This window comes from Quercus suber, unplaced genomic scaffold (genome assembly GCF_002906115.3).
Source record: "Quercus suber isolate HL8 unplaced genomic scaffold, Cork oak 2.0 scaffold_107, whole genome shotgun sequence".
NCBI classification, from domain to species: domain Eukaryota; kingdom Viridiplantae; phylum Streptophyta; class Magnoliopsida; order Fagales; family Fagaceae; genus Quercus; species Quercus suber.
The window spans coordinates 359821-378809 of NW_027069572.1; the positions used below are offsets into that span (position 1 = coordinate 359821).

Consider the following 18989-nt stretch of genomic DNA (forward strand, 5'->3'; position numbering starts at 1 on the left):
GCTGGCATAACAGGGGCTCTGGTACCCAAGGAGCCAAGGGGGAAGAATCAATGGTATCCAAACCCTAAAATGACACTATAAAAAGGGGGAAGCAACCAACATTAAGGGGCATGATGCAAAATAGAAAAACCATAGGAGAATCGTTAAGATAACTCTGTAAAACTCAAGAAAAACAGAAGAATATTTCCCGGTATCCCCAAGAATAGCCACTATAGCACATACTCGGATTCAAAAGGATTCAAACTTTGCAAATCTTAGAGGCTTAGATAGCCATCTAAGTCTGTAATTTTTGAGCTTATTTGGACCTTGTATTACGTCTTAGTGAGCATATTGTAATCCACAATCAATTCCTTTACTGTTTCTTATTAAAATCCTTCTCACCTAACTATCTTGAAAGGCAAAGCCCTAGCAAAGCCACTCAGACTTGAGTTCCAAATCCCACAAGTCTTGTGCAAAAGCACTAAGTCTGTGAGAATTGGGGTCAGGATCCTCGTGGCTGAATTATTCTCATGAAATTCATTTACATATATGTATATGTATTAAAATGTATATCCTAATCTAAGAAACTAACAATTATTTGAAGATATGTGTACTGTATANACCAAGCCCACTAGCAAGCAAATCTCGGCAATCAAGAAAAACAACCTGAGAGGAAAAGTTCATAAGATAAACTTATCAATGTAATACAGTGCAAGAAGCACAAGTTTAATTTGCTGTATAAAACACTTATATGGGTTTTCAATTTAAGTTTTGCTGTAATTATGATCCTCAATTCAGCTAATAGTGCCTATGAACATTGTCAAGTCTATTTGAGACCCTATATTAAAAGTTCGATTTGGTATGGGCACATACCAGCAGATAATGAAGAGAATAACTGCCCAGGCTCTTGAACCTCCAGGACTCAAAGGCTTTCCACAGCAGAAGCATTGGCTTGACACCATTATAAGGGCTTGACTTGCCAAGAGGAACAAAACTGCACCCACACCCAATCCCGTTGCAATGTCCGAGTCATAAACACAGTAATCATAGTCATGTTGACTATCTCTGACAATTGTGGCCTGCCAAGGAATTTTTTTTTATTCATTATACGATTACGAACCAACAACTCAGCTGCTGAGATTAACAATATCATTTACCCAAACCAATTTTCAAGTGCAACAGAAAATCTTTTATGATCCTATAAATCTGTTTGACAGGTAGATGACTTACATAAGCATCATGTGGAAGAACATTAAATACTAACTAAAATGGTTGTTAAACATCAAGTCCCAACTACTCTGAAAAAGATTATTCACCTACCACAAACAAGTTAATATTCCCAAACCATAATTCAGTTTCTGCTAAGAGAATCCCCAAAGCATGTACTTCTTCTTCTTCTTTTTATTTGTTTATGAGAAGCCATTTGAGGTAGAGTTCTAGGCTAAAAAACATGTTTGTTTTATTACTAAAATGGAAAATTCTTGTCTCATTGTTCTGAGTCTGTGTGTGAGAGTGGAAGGAGAGATTTAGTATTTTCTATAAAATGTTCAGACTGAGAAAATCATTTGGATTAACAGATCTTGTAATTTTTTTTAAGAAAACAACCAAGAAAATCACAACCTGCTGTTTGCTATTGAGAAACTGTGGAAAGGAAAATAGAACTTTGGGAAAACAGTATTAAATATCTTATAGTCCAAAATAACTCAGACAATTCAATTCTCATTAGAATTAGTACAATTTTTGGTTGCCTAGTGCCTTTAAATAAAAAGAAATAAAAGAAAGAGAGAGGAGGAAATAGATGGTACAAAGAAAAATGGAATGACTAAACAAACTTGATAATTCTATCCTTGACAATCTTTTGTCTTTGTAATTATGCTATGATGTGTTCAATTTTTGTTCATCATTGCTGTTTTATTTTATAGGCCTGATAAGATGCTTGATACTCCATTGTTTCTTCTAATAGTGTACTGCATTTCTTGGAGGGTGGATCTTTATAGCCAAAGGCACTTGCAAAAAGGGTCTCAACTTTGTGTGGATCTTAATTTGATTTTTATTTTTTATCCATTTGGCTTTCAAGAGTTAGCATTAATATATCTCCCAATTTACAGTGTCCATGGGATTTGGTTGAGTTGATAAACACAGAGAAGTTGACATATGAAAATTCATCCAAATCTAGTGCTAGTACCTTAAAAGAAGGGTTTTGAGAATAGTAGTCTGGATAGGTTTCAATTACAGGGGATTAGGCAAAGGACTAAAACTTACTGTCATTTTGAAATTATACTAGTCGCCTAAAATGTACTGCTAGTTGAAACCTCTAATAGCTAAAACTTATTTTTTAAAGTGCAATAATCATATGCATAGTGCATTAAATATTTCATTGTGAAGAGTATAGATGTATTTAAGATTAGCCACTACATGGCTTTCTATAAATTCCAAATTGTAGAAGCCATCATATTTTTCTACAATCATTGCAGAGGTCACCAAGTTATGGATTTCTGTAAACTTTGGGCTCCAAATGTTCACTTCCCACATAAAATCCTTTTCGCCAAACTTAATATATAGAATGGTTTTCTAATGTAAAATAAAGGGCTTTGGAATAAGAAGTCTCCTTTTCTTCACGTCCATGATGTGTCTTAGGAAATTTATTAGCTCAATAGGCTCATGAGAACTTTAGGAGTATCATAACTGATATCAGGTTGTGTCAGAAGAGCTAAGCTCATATATTATGTGGCTTCATTAAATTTGAATTATTTTCTGTTGTATCCCAAAGCATGTGCTCTAATTTAAAATATGCTAGACTAGAATTGGTATGAAATGTCTGGATTTTGACAATTAGTTTCTTATGTTTTATTTGTTTTGTAGATCAATGAGAAGGCTCCTGAAAACAATCCAGCATACACTAGTATCTATGTTGGCAACCTTTCCCATTAGGTAATAAGAAATGCCTCGAATTTTGGTAATTTCTAAATTCTTGCACATAGCACATTAATGCAGGACAAACTTGTTGTCTTTGTACACTGTTTCCTGACTAATTTGTAATTGCCCCAAATGTAGTAGGGACATTTTTTTTACTTAAAGAAAATCCCAAATATACATGCGTGCTTGTTTACACACATATGAAATTTGAGATAGGCAAATGATACTCTAGGAAATAGTTTTGAAATTTAAGAAATTTCTATATTATTTTATTAAGATTAGGTTAAGTAGCATAGTTAAAAGGGAATACAAAGGGGGTGGGGCCAATTTCTCCTCTCCCATTCCTGTGCCACCCATGTGAGACCCCTTCCAATACTGTTCTGTACTTGTGTTTGAACAAACTTTGTTCCCCATCTCTACTTCACCTAAAATTTGACAGCTCCATCCCCATTTACCCCCAACCCACTCAAAAACTACAAAGAATGACAGAAACTCACTCTCACTTGTATGTTGGATGTTCTGCTAAATTCTATTTTACATTCCGCTGTTGTGGGGAGAATCTTACTGAGTTATACAGGTCACCGATAATTATAGAAATTATAATTACCAAACTTCATGGTTATTGATCTGCATCTGTAGCAGTTCCTGGGGTTGCCAGGACAATTGAAAATCTCAAAAAGTAAATTTTGTACAATTACAGATTTGATCATTTGTGCTACCCATTTAGTTTCTTCTATATCTAAGGAGTGACACTCAATATGGATCATTCAACACAATAAAATCATCTGTTTAACAACACGTCTACAAGAAGTCTTTAAAGTCAACATTGTGCAATTATCTCCAAATGGAAATATATGCTGTCAAAATTTTTCTATGAAAGCCTTTCAGTGTATTGAACATTCATGTTTTGGTCAAATAGCTCAAGGTTCAAAATTTCTTCATTAGAAGCCTCATAATAAGCCCATTGAATACAAATTACAAGGATTTAAGCATTTTTAAACAATTGAAAAAAATGCAGACAATGTAAGACTTCATTTCAATTCATAGGCTAAAAACCAAAAACATTAATAAAAAAAAAAAAAAAAAAAAAAGAGAAAATAGAATCAAATTCAGCAGAAATAAATCAATCAACAAAATTGGGACACCATTATTTACTTTCCTTCCTTTCCTAGCAACCAAACAGAGTTTATAAAAAAAAAATAAAAAAAAATAAAAAAAGAGATAAAGGGAAAACCTACCGGACCAGTCAGCCTCTTCCTCTCTCTCTACTGCCATGGCTCATCACAACCACCACTCACCACCACCTCCGATGGTGGCTTCTTCGGACCAAACTCTCTTTCTCTGTCTCTCAATCTCACTTCCCTCCCTAGATCAAACCCCAAAAGTATCAACTTCTCTCAACACCCGATTCTCTGCAGACCCCAACCCTTGCTTTCGCTCTCTCTCTCATCTGGGTCTAAAAAGTGCTCTACGAGGCGTCTTGAGTGCTTGGGGATTTGGTTTCAGATGGTGAGTTGCTATTTTTTCTTTGTTTTTGCTGATGGGTCTGAGTTGGGAATGTTGGTAACGGTGATGAAGGGGTTGAGGACTTGAGGGAGACGCACAGAGCAAGCGTGGAAGTTGAGAGAGTGGTGGAAGCACGCTCGTATTGAGAGAATGGAGCGTTAGGGAGAGAAAGAGAAACCCATTTGAGGTGGGAGAGAAATAATTTTACTGAATTCAAATTGGGTAGCTGAAATGAAAAGAAAAAGTGGGAGACACGGATTGCGAGGCTGGAGGTGCACGTGTCAAATTAATGGGCCTTGGATTATACAGACGGCTGAGAATTGAGGTATTGCATGGGGATGCGGATCCGTGGAGATGCATTCAATGCTGGGGAGAGTTGAACTGGCACTGAGCAACCTATTGTCATGGGTGTACTGGACCTGTGTAGGAGTTCAGAAGTGCAGCCTTTTCTCATGTACGTAGACAAGGAAACGTACCTGCACACCTTCTATCTAAGCACGCAAGCGTGGCCTGATTATTAGTTGAATTGAATAAGCTCTTATCCCAGATGTATTGTCATTTTCACGTATTTAATAAAATCTCAGGATTCTTATCCAAAAAAAAAGTTTTCTTTTTGTTCTTCTGATTGAACTGAACGCTAAGAGTGTGTCACAAGCTGAGAATTTTGTTGTATTTAATAATCCTTCATTTGATGATATAAACTCTTTTGTAAATTTGGATATGTATGGTTTGTATTATGCCAAAGTCATTACTGCCACTACTATTACATTGGCCATTCTAACTAGCTAGTTGTTAATGATATTTCCTTTTAACCAAAAAAAAAAAACTGATCTCCCTATTTATGGTGAACAAAATGTGTTTATATTTTTCTTTAAAAAAAAAAAAATACAATCTACAACAATAAATTAATCCCCCATAATTTGATAAGGGCATGCAACAAATTTTATTTCGTGTTAGTGTACAATTTGAAAACTTTAATTTTGACCACCTTTGTATACCTTTTGTTGATGTCGTCGCATTTATGATTTTGGAATAATTACACATAACCCACCTGTGGTTTGAGCGAAAATCATGTTGCCTACCCGTGGTTTGAAAAGTGTCACTTAACCCACCTGAGGTATGTTCCGTTTGTTTTTCGTAACCCACCTCTGTTAAAATTAGGGGTAAATAGGTATTTTTGCACAAATTTTATGTCTCTCTCCTCCCAAAACAAAAAATAACACAAAATGTAATAAAAACAAGATCAAAATGTGGTATTTTTCTGTCTCTCCATTCACACAAATTTTAAACCTGAAGAACATATCAAAAAAATTTTATTCGCACATTCACACTACTCTAATTTTTTTTTTCCTTATTTTTTTCTTCCTTTTCTTTCTTTCTTTTCATCCCAGCTGTCTCTCTCCTCATATTTTCTTCTCCATCTTCCCTCTGAGTTTCTCTCTTTTCCTCCATCGCCGATCTGCACAAGCCCATCCTCCATAAACCTAACTTGCCTCCCCAGCTCCAGTCCAGCCCTTCCGCTGACCCAGCTCGCCTCCCCAGCCCCGATCCAACCCTTTCGCCGACCCAACTCGCCAATCTTCGCAGCCCATTCTGCCGACCCAGCTCACCGATCTTCCTCCACTCCTCACCGGCGCAACTCCCCTACCCAAACGTATTCCTCCACTCGCCACCGACCCTCACTCTCTCTTCAGTTCCTTACTTTCGCCAACCCAAGCCGTGGGTTTCACCATGTTCAATGTGGGTTTCGGGTTTAATGGTTTGTGGGTTTGATGGTGGTGGATTTTGGCCGTGGTAGTGGGTTTGTGGCAGTGGATTTTGGTTTGTTTTGTGGTGGATTGTGGGTCAATGGTAGTGTGGCTGGATTTTGTATTTTTTTTTTTTTTTTTGAAAAAACAATTATGGCGTATGTTTATGTTTAGTTTTGCGCTTTAGAGATTGGTTTGTAAGTCTATGTCTATGTCCTGTGTACAAGCTTATGGCATTTTCACGGACCAAAATTTTTAATTTTCCTATGTTTTTTATATGCTTCTTTTTAATATGCATTATCAGTTAATCATGCTCCTTAAAATTTATGTGTGGCCATAGGGTGGTTTGGAAGTCTAGGACCTAGTTGCCACATCGTACTTTTTTTTTTTGCAGAACGAAAAAAGGGGGATCCCATACCATATTGCTGGAAGCTTTCCCTAGCCTTGGAATAGCAAACATAGTAAAACTCACAGACTATGGCAGTGAAGAATATGAATGCTGCCCCTGCCCCGAAAACTCCCTTTCTCAAGGTTGAGCAGGAGAGAGAATCTCCACCTATTATTCCTCTTTACTTTGTGTGGTAGGCATTTCTAACCAAGCCCACTAGCAAGCAAATCTCGGCAATCAAGAAAAACAACCTGAGAGGAAAAGTTCATAAGATAAACTTATCAATGTAATACAGTGCAAGAAGCACAAGTTTAATTTGCTGTATAAAACACTTATATGGGTTTTCAATTTAAGTTTTGCTGTAATTATGATCCTCAATTCAGCTAATAGTGCCTATGAACATTGTCAAGTCTATTTGAGACCCTATATTAAAAGTTCGATTTGGTATGGGCACATACCAGCAGATAATGAAGAGAATAACTGCCCAGGCTCTTGAACCTCCAGGACTCAAAGGCTTTCCACAGCAGAAGCATTGGCTTGACACCATTATAAGGGCTTGACTTGCCAAGAGGAACAAAACTGCACCCACACCCAATCCCGTTGCAATGTCCGAGTCATAAACACAGTAATCATAGTCATGTTGACTATCTCTGACAATTGTGGCCTGCCAAGGAATTTTTTTTTATTCATTATACGATTACGAACCAACAACTCAGCTGCTGAGATTAACAATATCATTTACCCAAACCAATTTTCAAGTGCAACAGAAAATCTTTTATGATCCTATAAATCTGTTTGACAGGTAGATGACTTACATAAGCATCATGTGGAAGAACATTAAATACTAACTAAAATGGTTGTTAAACATCAAGTCCCAACTACTCTGAAAAAGATTATTCACCTACCACAAACAAGTTAATATTCCCAAACCATAATTCAGTTTCTGCTAAGAGAATCCCCAAAGCATGTACTTCTTCTTCTTCTTTTTATTTGTTTATGAGAAGCCATTTGAGGTAGAGTTCTAGGCTAAAAAACATGTTTGTTTTATTACTAAAATGGAAAATTCTTGTCTCATTGTTCTGAGTCTGTGTGTGAGAGTGGAAGGAGAGATTTAGTATTTTCTATAAAATGTTCAGACTGAGAAAATCATTTGGATTAACAGATCTTGTAATTTTTTTTAAGAAAACAACCAAGAAAATCACAACCTGCTGTTTGCTATTGAGAAACTGTGGAAAGGAAAATAGAACTTTGGGAAAACAGTATTAAATATCTTATAGTCCAAAATAACTCAGACAATTCAATTCTCATTAGAATTAGTACAATTTTTGGTTGCCTAGTGCCTTTAAATAAAAAGAAATAAAAGAAAGAGAGAGGAGGAAATAGATGGTACAAAGAAAAATGGAATGACTAAACAAACTTGATAATTCTATCCTTGACAATCTTTTGTCTTTGTAATTATGCTATGATGTGTTCAATTTTTGTTCATCATTGCTGTTTTATTTTATAGGCCTGATAAGATGCTTGATACTCCATTGTTTCTTCTAATAGTGTACTGCATTTCTTGGAGGGTGGATCTTTATAGCCAAAGGCACTTGCAAAAAGGGTCTCAACTTTGTGTGGATCTTAATTTGATTTTTATTTTTTATCCATTTGGCTTTCAAGAGTTAGCATTAATATATCTCCCAATTTACAGTGTCCATGGGATTTGGTTGAGTTGATAAACACAGAGAAGTTGACATATGAAAATTCATCCAAATCTAGTGCTAGTACCTTAAAAGAAGGGTTTTGAGAATAGTAGTCTGGATAGGTTTCAATTACAGGGGATTAGGCAAAGGACTAAAACTTACTGTCATTTTGAAATTATACTAGTCGCCTAAAATGTACTGCTAGTTGAAACCTCTAATAGCTAAAACTTATTTTTTAAAGTGCAATAATCATATGCATAGTGCATTAAATATTTCATTGTGAAGAGTATAGATGTATTTAAGATTAGCCACTACATGGCTTTCTATAAATTCCAAATTGTAGAAGCCATCATATTTTTCTACAATCATTGCAGAGGTCACCAAGTTATGGATTTCTGTAAACTTTGGGCTCCAAATGTTCACTTCCCACATAAAATCCTTTTCGCCAAACTTAATATATAGAATGGTTTTCTAATGTAAAATAAAGGGCTTTGGAATAAGAAGTCTCCTTTTCTTCACGTCCATGATGTGTCTTAGGAAATTTATTAGCTCAATAGGCTCATGAGAACTTTAGGAGTATCATAACTGATATCAGGTTGTGTCAGAAGAGCTAAGCTCATATATTATGTGGCTTCATTAAATTTGAATTATTTTCTGTTGTATCCCAAAGCATGTGCTCTAATTTAAAATATGCTAGACTAGAATTGGTATGAAATGTCTGGATTTTGACAATTAGTTTCTTATGTTTTATTTGTTTTGTAGATCAATGAGAAGGCTCCTGAAAACAATCCAGCATACACTAGTATCTATGTTGGCAACCTTTCCCATTAGGTAATAAGAAATGCCTCGAATTTTGGTAATTTCTAAATTCTTGCACATAGCACATTAATGCAGGACAAACTTGTTGTCTTTGTACACTGTTTCCTGACTAATTTGTAATTGCCCCAAATGTAGTAGGGACATTTTTTTTACTTAAAGAAAATCCCAAATATACATGCGTGCTTGTTTACACACATATGAAATTTGAGATAGGCAAATGATACTCTAGGAAATAGTTTTGAAATTTAAGAAATTTCTATATTATTTTATTAAGATTAGGTTAAGTAGCATAGTTAAAAGGGAATACAAAGGGGGTGGGGCCAATTTCTCCTCTCCCATTCCTGTGCCACCCATGTGAGACCCCTTCCAATACTGTTCTGTACTTGTGTTTGAACAAACTTTGTTCCCCATCTCTACTTCACCTAAAATTTGACAGCTCCATCCCCATTTACCCCCAACCCACTCAAAAACTACAAAGAATGACAGAAACTCACTCTCACTTGTATGTTGGATGTTCTGCTAAATTCTATTTTACATTCCGCTGTTGTGGGGAGAATCTTACTGAGTTATACAGGTCACCGATAATTATAGAAATTATAATTACCAAACTTCATGGTTATTGATCTGCATCTGTAGCAGTTCCTGGGGTTGCCAGGACAATTGAAAATCTCAAAAAGTAAATTTTGTACAATTACAGATTTGATCATTTGTGCTACCCATTTAGTTTCTTCTATATCTAAGGAGTGACACTCAATATGGATCATTCAACACAATAAAATCATCTGTTTAACAACACGTCTACAAGAAGTCTTTAAAGTCAACATTGTGCAATTATCTCCAAATGGAAATATATGCTGTCAAAATTTTTCTATGAAAGCCTTTCAGTGTATTGAACATTCATGTTTTGGTCAAATAGCTCAAGGTTCAAAATTTCTTCATTAGAAGCCTCATAATAAGCCCATTGAATACAAATTACAAGGATTTAAGCATTTTTAAACAATTGAAAAAAATGCAGACAATGTAAGACTTCATTTCAATTCATAGGCTAAAAACCAAAAACATTAAAAAAAAAAAAAAAAAAAAAAACCTACCGGACCAGTCAGCCTCTTCCTCTCTCTCTACTGCCATGGCTCATCACAACCACCACTCACCACCACCTCCGATGGTGGCTTCTTCGGACCAAACTCTCTTTCTCTGTCTCTCAATCTCACTTCCCTCCCTAGATCAAACCCCAAAAGTATCAACTTCTCTCAACACCCGATTCTCTGCAGACCCCAACCCTTGCTTTCGCTCTCTCTCTCATCTGGGTCTAAAAAGTGCTCTACGAGGCGTCTTGAGTGCTTGGGGATTTGGTTTCAGATGGTGAGTTGCTATTTTTTCTTTGTTTTTGCTGATGGGTCTGAGTTGGGAATGTTGGTAACGGTGATGAAGGGGTTGAGGACTTGAGGGAGACGCACAGAGCAAGCGTGGAAGTTGAGAGAGTGGTGGAAGCACAGACGGATGGAGAGAATGAAGCGTTAGGGAGAGAAAGAGAAACCCAGTTGAGGTGGGAGAGAAATAATTTTACTGAATTCAAATTGGGTAGCTGAAATGAAAAGAAAAAGTGGGAGACACGGATTGCGAGGCTGGAGGTGTCACGTGTCAAATTAATGGGCCTTGGATTATACAGACGGCTGAGAATTGAGGTATTGCATGGGATGCGGATCCGTGGGGATGCATTCCATGCTGGGGAGAGTTGAACTGGCACTGAGCAACCTATTGTCATGGGTGTACTGGACCTGTGTAGGAGTTCAGAAGTGCAGCCTTTTCTCATGTACGTAGACAAGGAAACGTACCTGCACACCTTCTATCTAAGCACGCAAGCGTGGCCTGATTATTAGTTGAATTGAATAAGCTCTTATCCTAGATGTATTGTCATTTTCACGTATTTAATAAAATCTCAGCATTCTTATCCAAAAAAAAAGTTTTCTTTTTGTTCTTCTGATTGAACTGAACGCTAAGAGTGTGTCACAAGCTGAGAATTTTGTTGTATTTAATAATCCTTCATTTGATGATGTAAACTCTTTTGTAAATTTGGATATGTATGGTTCGTATTATGCCAAAGTCACTACTGCCACTACTATTACATTGGCCATTCTAACTAGCTAGTGGTTAATGATATTTCCTTTTAACCCAAAAAAAAAAAAAAAACTGATCTCCCAATTTATGGTGAACAAAATGTGTTTGGATTTTTCTTTAAAAAAAAAAAATACAATCTACAACAATAAATTAATCCCCCATAATTTGGTAAGGGCATGCAACAAATTTTATTTCGTGTTAGTGTACAATTTGAAAACTTTAATTTTGATCATCTTTGTAATACCTTTTGTTGATGTCGTCGCATTTATAATTTTGGAATAATTACACATAACCCACCTGTGGTTTGGGCGAAAATCATGTTGCCTACTCGTGGTTTGAAAAGTGTCACTTAACCCACCTGAGATATGTTCCGTTTGTTTTTCGTAACCCACCTCTGTTAAAATTATGGGTAAATAGGTATTCTTGCACAAATTTTATGTCTCTCTCCTCCCAAAACAAAAAATAACACAAAATGTAATAAAAACAAGATCAAAATGTGGTATTTTTCTGTCTCTCCATTCACACAAATTTTAAACCTGAAGAACATACCAAAAAAATTTTATTCGCACATTCACACTACTCTAATTTTTTTTTCCTTATTTTTTTCTTCCTTTTCTTTCTTTCTTTTCATCCCAGCTGTCTCTCTCCTCATATTTTCTTCTCCATCTTCCCTCTGAGTTTCTCTCTTTTCCTCCATCGCCGATCTGCACAAGCCCATCCACCATAAACCCAACTCGCCTCCCCAGCTCCAGTCCAGCCCTTCCGCTGACCCAGCTCGCCTCCCCAGCCCCGATCCAACCCTTTCGCCGACCCAACTCGCCAATCTTCGCAGCCCATTCTGCCGAACCAGCTCACCGATCTTCCTCCACTCCTCATCAGCGCAACTCCCCTACCCAAACGTATTCCTCCACTCACCACCGACCCTCACTCTCTCTTCAATTCCTTACTTTCGCCAACCCAAGCCGTGGGTTTCACCATGTTCAAAGTGGGTTTCGGGTTTAATGGTTTGTGGGTTTGATGGTGGTGGATTTTGGCCGTGGTAGTGGGTTTGTGGCAGTGGATTTTGGTTTGTTTTGTGGTGGATTGTGGGTCAATGGTAGTGTGGCTGGATTTTGTCTGGGTTTCGTGGTGGCTGGGTTGCTATATTCCTCCCAAGCCGTGGGTTTCGCCGTATTCAATGTGGGTTTCGGGTTTAATGGTTTGTGGGTTTGATGGTGGTGGATTTTGGCCATGGCAGTGGGTTTGTGGCAGTAGATTTTGGTTTGTTTTGTGGTGGATTGCTAGTCAATGGTGGTGTGGCTGGATTTTGTCTGGGTTTCATGTTAGCTGGGTTGCTGGATTGCTAGATTTCGCTACCATGCCTCCCCTTTTTGGGTGGATTGTGGTCGTGGTTTAATGGGTTTTGTTTTTTATTTTGTTTTTGATGTGTGGATCGTGATCGTGGTCTGGGTTGCTAGATTTTGTTTTTGATTTTTTTTTTCTGGTTAATGGGTTTGGTAGTGGAACAGGGTTGGGTATGTTCTTCATGTTCAAAATTAGAGAGAGACAAATATCAATTTTTGATCTTGTTTTTCTTGCATTTTTGTGTTATTTTTTGTTTTGGGAGGAGAGAGACATAAAATTTGTGCAAGAATACCTATTTACCCCTAATTTTAACAAAGGTGGGTTACGGAAAACAAACGGAACATACTTCAGGTGGGTTAAGTGACACTTTTCAAATCACGGGTAGGCAACATGATCTTTGCCCAAACCATAGGTGGGTTATGTGTAATTATCCCTATAATTTTCTACACAGGCATGGGGATGCATTTTTTAAGAAAGGATAGGAACAAGGGATGCATTTGTTATGAACTTATGATAGTATAAGGCCAAGGGATGCATTGGTTATGACTTATGATAGGATTTGTTATGATGGGACAGGGCCAAGGGATGCAGTTGTTATGATAGGATTTGTTAGCATAGGATAGGGTCACCATATATGATATATCACCTGCAGGGCTAAGGGATGCATTTGTTATGACAGGACAGGGACATGTGGAGATGCATTTACTATGATAGGCATGGTATTTTTGTATTTAGACTTCTTAATTAGATTTTAACACAATCCTGTTCCTGGTGAGGACTAGGTGATCACAAGGGATGCATTTGTTATGATAGGAAAGGGACACGTGGAGATGCATTTACTATGATAGGCATGGTATTTTTGTATTCAGACTTCTTAATTAGATTTTAACACAATCCTGTTCTCGGTGAGGACTAGGTGATCACTTGTGTCTTCCAATTTGACAAACTTGATGGATTCCAACAATACAGTTAATGGCTCTACCAAGTTTCATGGACCCAAAACTGATGTCAAGATATCATGGGAACCTTGTCACGTTTGAGAACATTTTATAAAGTAGATAGTTAATAAGCAAATGAATTAAGAAAATAGAAATTGAACAAAATTGTTAGAGTGGAAAAGACAAATTTGGAAGGGAGTTAATTGTATTTGTTATTAAAGAGGGAAACCAAAGATTGTGGAAACATTAAATAATTTTAATAATTGAGGAAGAAAGAACAAGTCAAAATTATATATATATATATATATATAATTTGGGTCATTCTACAGTATCCTTCATATTTTTAGTGGATGTGGTACCCACTTACATCTTAACCGTGTAGTTAACTTTGTTTTGATCTGACTGTTAATTTAATTTTAATGAGACACCAATTATCGGTCAAGCAATTAACATATAATAACAAAAAAAAATCAAAAAAAAAAAAAAAAAAAAAGATAGAAAGGAGCAAAAGGTGCTTTTCTCAACTATATGGTTGTGTGCTGACTACTTCCTAGTATTAGAAGGAATCGACCGCACGTGAAATACTTGGAAGCCCTAATCATCTTCACAACCCACCAAACTATGAACCATAAAATATCAAAAGGATTCGAACCTTTTATACTACTAGCATTACTCCTGGCCACAGTAGTTTATCTTGGAATAAATTGTCTAGTTTACGCATTTATAATTCTTGTACAAAATGAGATGACTGTAATAGAGAAAAATAAAGTATGTTTTCTCCCCCACCAAAAAAAAAAAAAAAATTATGTTGCCAAAGAAAATCTCAGTTAAAGTATCTTTGGATTGGAGACATAAAATAATCATTCAGTTAAAGTATCTTCCATTAAAGTATGTTTAGTTTAATATTTATCATATTATCATGAGTTACCATTAGAGGTGGCAATTCATGTTCACGAGTTGGGTTCATGTCGTGTCGAGCCATGAGTACTCGACTACATGGTTGACCATAACTTGACTTGTTTAGTAAACCTATCAAAAATCATCGACCTTAACACAATATGTTTATTAAACAGGTCGACTTGACCAAACACGTTTAACCTGTTTAATTAACAATTCATGTAAAGGCCAATACAAATGACCTGTTGAATAATGTGTTTGATTAATATGTCATACTTGACATGAATAACCTATTATCACTTCCCATATATCTAAAATTAAAATGCAATTACAACAATAAATATAGTAATTACAACCATAGATTAAGCAATAATACAAAATAATAATAACAAAAGTTAATACCTTTATAAGCTAAACAGGTCAAACAAGTTCACATGTTGAACACAAACATGACCCCTTTATTAAACGGGTTAGTCGTGTTGACTCGAATATGACCCAAATACATTTAGCCTCAACTCATGACCTGTTTATAAACAGATTAGTCGAGTCGAGTTCGCAGGTCGTGTCAGATTTTGCCACCCCTAGTTACCACCGTCCAACTTATTGTGTCAAAACTTATGATTGAGTTGTTTTGGAAAATTTCTTTTCCTAGAAATCTATACTATGTTTTCCACTGATTTTAAAATTCGTGTACAATTTTAATCGAATTATGGTTGGATTTAATTTGGTTTTTGTACCAAATTTATAGTATGCTTGAATTTTCTTTCGAATTAGAACCTTTCCTAAATACTTAATTGAGAATTTTTAATGTCTTAATTTTCTAGAAGAAAAATGAGTTGCTTTTTTAGCAATTTTAATATTCACCCATCTTAGAAATTCTCCCCGTATGGTGGTCGTTGATGTAAAGATAAAGTTTAGTTACAAAATTGGTTTTTTATAACCTTACTCAATAAAATAAATATTATTACATATTTTGAAAATCTAATCATTGAATTGCATGTGATTTACATTATTAATACACATGTCAAATTTTGTGTCAATTAGATATTATTTACTATATGATCTATAAGCTTATATTTTATGCATAATTTTAAACTACAAAAACTTGCAATTTAAATAATTTATGGATGATATAGCTATTGATCTTTAATTTTCTAGAAATTTTGCAAGCATGAAGGATATAAGAAGAAGATGTAATTTAATGGTGGATTTGTTAAAATTCACCTCAAATGAAAAGATATTGAGTAAGGTTATAGTCTTAGGTTATAATCAATTTTGTAGCTAAACTTTGTCCTATATGTAATGAATATCCTTGATTTGATTGTCTAACTCAATCTGTTATTTTATGGCCTAAATTTTAAATTCTTTGGTTCTATTTTCCTTAGATAATTAAATTGTTCCTTAATTACTACTGAATTGGATCCAAGGATGGTGTTATGTACATTTGATACATTTAATTATGGGTCCAAAATTTTCTTTAAAATTTTCAAAAAGGAACATGCCATATACCTTTTTTTGGTGTGTATTGTTGGATATATTTTAACAATTTACTTTTGTAATTAAACAAAAAGGAACAACATATATATATATATAAAGAAGAAATATACAAATAATTAAAAACTCATAGACTAAATGCGTAAATGATGAATGATTCAGATCGAGTCTTGTATTTGACACAATCTCTTTAAAGCAGATTTCGCACCTTACACAATCTGTGGTGCTTTAAGACTCACAGACGTCTGCCTCCCAGGATAAAATGATCTAAAGCATGGAGAAGAAGCACACAAGGTCTGTGCTCTATGAACTACTCTCTGTCTCTTTTTTTCTCTTTGACTCAAATGAATGCACAAAATATTTTCTCTTTGGAAGAGTTTTTCCAAAAAATTGTTTTAATGAATGAGAGACTATGAAAATGCACGTTATTGAACAAATATACTATTTCAAAAATAACTGCTGTATACAGACTTACTAACTCAAAAAATAAAAAATATTATTAATTGGATAAATGGGTCAAATCCACATGCACAGAGCCTAACCCAATATCCAACCCAAAACTCATATTCTCTATCATTTCATATGTGGGACTCAAGGATTCTCACCACTTCAAAAATCTTGTTCAAGTGGATACATTAGGAGTCAATTTCTTATTTATTCCATAATATTTATCTAACAATCCCACATATTGGAAATTGATAAAACACAATGCAAATGAGAATGCATACACAGAAAGAGCAAAAGAAAAGTTACTATATTGGGAGAAGTAGCTTTTGACTTTGAACTTTCCTTTGTGAAAGACTATCAGATATACTGGCTAACCAATGAACAAAATGTCTTGAATTGTTCAGCCGTTTGTGTATATCAAGACAATAGAATTCACACAACTCATTTTCGAACATATGTTGTTCTTATAGTTGTGTTCATTTCAGCCCTGAACATATCTTGGTAAATTTAGGAAGTGCTTTAGAGAATTTAGTCTTAAAACTTTCATGGAAGCAACCCACTTCACACTCATATAGGTGACTCTTATTAAGAGTATCCTGCTATACCCCACTTGGATTTACAAGATATAAGAATCACTAAATGCAAAGTTTACCCTGAACATCGTTTACAGGCATCACTATTTCATCATAGGAATGGGTGTGAGATGTTATCTCCATAGTGATAAAACTAGTCTCCATGATTTGGTTGTCCCTTTGAACCTAGATCTTGGGATCTCCAGTTAGCTAGGTTGGGTTGCCATCCTGGAGACTTTTAGATCATAGGCTTTAACTCCATTCCCCTCGATGAGTAGGATACTTGCTCCCTACTCAAGCCTTTGGTTAATGAATCCGCTATATTCTCCTTCAACTTTATGAAGTTGTGAGAGACCTAGAAAAAATGCCTCTAAAAAAAAAGAGATTTGAAGTGTCCCTAGTTGAGTCGTCACTGTGAGAGACCTCGAAAAATTGGGTGCCTCTAAAAAAAAAGAGATTTTTGGAGTGCTTTTTAGGGCACCTTTCTTTTTTTCTTTTTTTTCTTTTTTTCTTTTTTGGATAATTCAGGCTATTTACGAACAATTATCTTGTAAATAAATACCCTAAAATAAATCTGGATAAAGTTCAAATTATCCACAGTTTTATTGTTATTCAATCATCCCTTTTATTCCCATGCATGCAACCCTATTTCAAACACTAATTATCAACCAATCACAAAATTATTTAATTAATTTTAATTGTTTAACCAATCAGAATTAATTTAAACTAATCATGTGCGGTTGATTTTACTTAGACACAATGCATGTTGACCGTGCAAACTTGATCATGTGATATCTTTCGATTCGATAGTCCAATTTGAAAACCAGAAACACCGCTACAACCGTTAAAATCTCAAGATCATTTTTATGATATGCAATGAGTGAATTGATGCATGTAATGCAATTATGAATTTTTGGGGTACATGGATTGGTCATTCAAGTCATTCTCCTTGATTAAATCATGAGTGCAAAATTGTGTGTCTATAGAATGTCCCTCATTGACAAAGCTTGAAAAGCGAATGTCAATGTAAAATAAAGACACTAATTTTAGTGACCATGATTTAATTGAAGTTGAATTTTCAAAGATTACCTAGCCCTCGAACCTAAAATCTTGGAACATAGAACTAACATTATCTTTTGACTAAAATAAAAAAAATGAAAATACCAGACTTAGCTAGTAGTTGATGACTTTGGAAATGATTCTTAGCAATTGGGGTGACCAGGAAACTTTCCTATCCTTATCTTGAAAATGGAGTTGTTTGGGATGACGATCAAAGGGATTTCCACTACTTTGATCTTGATTTGGCTTTGGAATGATGACCAAGGGGATCTCCTCTACCTCGATAATTTGGAACTGAAATGATGATCATGGGGATCTCCTATTCCTCGATCTGGATTTGCTTTCTGCAATGATGATCAAAGGGATCTACTCTACTTTGATAATTTGGAGCTGAAATGATGATTAAGGGGATCTCCTCTACTTCGGTCTGGATTTGCTTTCTGCAATGATGACCAAAGGGATCTACTTTACTTTGATAATTTGGAACTGAAATGATGATCAAGGGGATCTCCTCTACCTCAATAATCTGGGGCTAAAATGATGATTAAGGGGATCTCCTCTACCTCGATCTAGCTTTGGGATGATGATCAAAGAGATCTCCTCTACTTTGATAATCTATAATTGAAATGATGATCAAAGGGGTCTCTTCTACCTCGACAATCTAGAGCTGAAATGATGATAAAGGGGATCTCCTCTATCTCGATAATCTAGAACTGAAATGATGATTAAGGGGATCTCCTCTACCTCGATCTGGCTTTGGAATGATGATCAAAGGGTTCTCCTCTACTTCGATCTGGAATTGTTGAAATGTCGCCTGCAAAAAGTCAAAATTTATAATTAGACTTTAACTGATAGATGTTTCGTGGTCCCACTGTTTTTGAGATGTGTGATTTTCATTTGCTCACTCTTGATTTGAACATTACCAAGAAAAGATTAATTGACAAAAGACTTTTCTTTTGAAAAACATTTGATTTTTGAAACTTGGAAGTTTTGAAATTTTTATTTCAAATTTTGAGACTTTGGAACTTAGAAATTTTGACTTGAAATTTGAAATTTTGAAACTTAGAATTTTGAAAATT

General features: G+C 35.4%; 2 long non-coding RNA genes across 2 annotated transcripts; both read right to left on the bottom strand.

Moving 5' to 3' along the window:
* Nucleotides 1-600: 600 nt before the first annotated feature.
* Nucleotides 601-4606, bottom strand: LOC136068293 (uncharacterized). Its single transcript, XR_010629669.1, has 3 exons — nt 4134-4606; nt 853-1058; nt 601-645 (listed from the first exon to the last, which is right to left on the bottom strand). It is a non-coding gene; the product is annotated as an uncharacterized LOC136068293 (long non-coding RNA).
* Nucleotides 4607-6485: 1879 nt separating this feature from the next.
* On the bottom strand, nt 6486-10856 carry LOC112031770 (uncharacterized). The gene is made up of 3 exons (XR_010629670.1): nt 10133-10856; nt 6996-7201; nt 6486-6788 (listed from the first exon to the last, which is right to left on the bottom strand). It is a non-coding gene; the product is annotated as an uncharacterized LOC112031770 (long non-coding RNA).
* Between the last annotated feature and the right edge of the window lie 8133 nt (nt 10857-18989).